At 43.1% G+C, this 3,096-nt stretch overlaps 1 long non-coding RNA gene across 1 annotated transcript in view; it reads right to left on the reverse strand.

Moving 5' to 3' along the window:
- Positions 1 to 206: 206 nt before the first annotated feature.
- The window catches only part of LOC112074169 (uncharacterized), a 4,255-nt gene continuing 1,365 nt past the window's right edge, over positions 207 to 3,096 (reverse strand). The window contains exons 2-3 of the long non-coding RNA XR_002894689.2: positions 1,049 to 1,284; positions 207 to 575 (exon numbers count right to left, since the gene is read on the reverse strand). This is a non-coding gene — a long non-coding RNA (uncharacterized lncRNA). The remainder of the gene's footprint in view (positions 576 to 1,048; positions 1,285 to 3,096) is intronic.

The following is a 3,096-nucleotide window of genomic DNA, read 5'->3' on the forward strand; positions in this document are numbered from 1 at the left end:
CAAAGTAAGGCTTTCTCGCCTGTTGTTTCTCTGTGAACATTTCTAGACAGTTGATGTTGTGAAGCATTTTAAACAAATTAGGCAGGTACGGCTTCTCTCCGTATGCATACGTTCATGTATTTTTAAGTGGCCCAACGAGAGAAAAACTTGCCCACAGTCGAGCATGAAGTAAGGCTTTCTTCCTGTGTGTGTTTCTCTGAGAACTTTTAGCTCAGACTGTTGTTTTAAAGCTTATCCACAGTCAGAGCAGTAGTAAGGCTTCTCTCCTGTATGTATACGTTCATGTGTGTTTAAGTTATCCATTCGGGAGAAACTCTTCCCACAGTCAGAGCAGGWGTAAGGCTTTTCTCCCGTGTGTGTTCTCTGATGAACTTTTAGCTTYGTTGATGTTGTGAAGCTYYTCCCACAGTCAGTGCAGGAATACAGATTCTCTCCTGTGTGTATTTTTAGGTGTATTTTTAGCTTTGATAGAAATGGGAAAATCTCCTCACAATGTGGGCAATGGTGAAACCTCTTAGCTCTGTGATCTTCCTGCTGTTGCTCTCTGGATGTGGAGAATGTCTCAACATGGTCTCCTGTGTGAACAACATCAGAAGAACCAGTCAGTTGGTGYGATATACATGTCAATCAAATGTATTTTATGAAGCCCTTTTTACATCAGCAGTTATCACAAAGTGTTCTACAGAAAGCCAGCCTAAAACACCAAAGAGTAAGCAATGCAGATGTAGAAGCACAGTGGCTAGGAAAAACTCCCTAGAAAGCAGGAACCTAGGAAGAAACGTAGAGAGTAACAAGGCTCAAGGGGGTGGTCCTCTTCCTACTGTAATTGGTGACATGTATCCATATCAGTAGGCTGTACAACACAAAAAGAGAATACAACTATTCTAAAAGGGGGTAAGAGTCAAAAGGTACAAAAGGAGTGAAAATTATGAGCTATTTCATCCTCCACCACAAGGTTTAGTCACTACACAGACTCATTCTACAGCAGCTTTTCATGCACAGAGGGGAGTTGGGACRAACAACAAACTTAGAAAGAACTTGTGCTTACCATGAGAAACAGATGTCCCAATCTCCTCCTCCTCTTCATCTTTAATGTTGACAKTCAACTCCAGTGTTTGACTGCAGTCTTCCAGCTTCACTGATGCCATCTCTGGATCCTGCAGTGCAAACTGGGCTCCACTGTCACAATCAGGACCCAGTGACTGTAGGTTTGGACTCAGTGTGGAAGGAGAGAGGCAGGCTGGGTTTGTCCTCACTGTTGATATTACCGGCCTCAGACTTAATCTGAGTCGGCCAGTAGTAATAAAGAGACACGGACACAAAGTTAGTCTTGACAGTTCTGGCACTTTCTTTATTCTCTAAAAATATATTATATTTCTTAATGTTCAATTATCTAAGTCGTCTACTGGCTGCAACGGTGTAACAGTGTATTGGGAAAGTATTCAGATCCCTTGACTTTTTCCACATTCTGTTGCATTACAGCGTTTTTCTAAAATGATTCAAATGTTTTTTCCCCTCATCAAACCACACACAATACCCCATAATGACATCACAATACCCCACAATGACAAAGTAAAACYGTCTTTTTTTATGTTTGCAAATTWAAAAAATTATAATAACTGAAATATCCCATTTACATAAGTATTCAGACCCTTTACGCAGTAATTTATTGAAGACCCTTTGGCAGCGATTACAGCCTCGAGTCTTCTTGGGTATGACACTACAAGCTTGGCACACCTGTGTTTGGGGATTTTCTCCCATTCTTCTCTGCAGATCCTCTCAAGCTCTGTCAGGTTGGATGGGAGCGTCGCTGCAAACCAGCTATTTTCAGTCTCTCCAGAGAAGTTCGAATGGTTCAAGTCCGGTCTCTGGTTGGGCACTCAAGGACATTGAGAATTGTCCTGATGCCACTCCTGCGTTGTCTTGGCTGTGGTGTTTAGGTCATTGTCCTGTTGGAACGTGAACCTCTGCCCAAATCGGAGGTCCTGAGCACTCTGGAGCAGGTTTTCATTAAGGATCTCTCTGTACTTTTCTCTGTTCATCTTTCCCCTCGATCCTGACTAGTCTTCAAGGCCCTGCCGCTGAAAAACATCCCCACAGCATGATGTTGCCACCACCATAAATTCCCCGTAGGGATAGTGCCAGGTTTCCCCCAGACATCACGCTTGGCATTCAGACCAAAGAGTTCAATCTGATTTCTTCCAACCAGAGAATCTTGCTTCTCATCGTCAGTACCTTTAGGTGCCTTTTGGCAAACTCCAAGTGGGCTTTCACGTGCCTTTTACCGAGGGGTGGCTTCCGTCTGGCCACTCTACCAATAAGGCCTAATTGGTGGAGATGCAGAGATGGTTGTCCTTCTCCCATCTCCGCAGAGGATCTCTGGAGCTCGGTCAGTAGTACCATCGGTTCTTGGGTCACCTCCCTGACTAAGGCCCTTCTCCCCAGATTTGTTCAGTTTGGCCAGCCGGCCAGCTAATTGGGTGAGTCTTGGTAGTTCCAAACTTCTTCATTAGAGAATGATGGAGGACACTGTGTTCTTGGGGACCTTCAAAGCTGCAGAAATGTTTTGGTACCCTTCCCAGATCTGTGCTCGACACAATCCTGTCACATGAGCTCTACAGACAATTCCTTCGACCTCATGGCTTGATTTTTGCAATCACATGCCCTGTCAACTGTGGGACCTTATAATAGACAGATGCGTGCCTTTCCAAATCATGTCCAATTCATTGAATTTACCACAGGTGGACTCCAAGTTATAGAAACAGCTCAAGGATGATCAATGGAAACAGGAAGCAATTGTTTTCGCTTTGTTCATGAGGATTATTTATTTTTTCATCAATTTTAGAATAATGCTCTAATGTAACATATGGAAAAAGTCAAGGGATCTGAATACTTCCTGAATGCTCTGTACATCATCCACTCACTATCACAAGGGTTAATAATGAGACTCATTTCATAGAACAATACTGGTGTCAAACCATGCAAGTCTCAGTAGCATGAAATAACATTACTTTCTCATTGAAACAATTCTACTGCAAATTTCATGCACAGTGGGAAGTTGGAACGAATAACAAACGTAGTTAGAGCCTGCTCTAA

Source organism: Salvelinus sp. IW2-2015, unplaced genomic scaffold, assembly GCF_002910315.2.
Source record: "Salvelinus sp. IW2-2015 unplaced genomic scaffold, ASM291031v2 Un_scaffold2522, whole genome shotgun sequence".
Lineage (NCBI taxonomy): Eukaryota > Metazoa > Chordata > Actinopteri > Salmoniformes > Salmonidae > Salvelinus > Salvelinus sp. IW2-2015.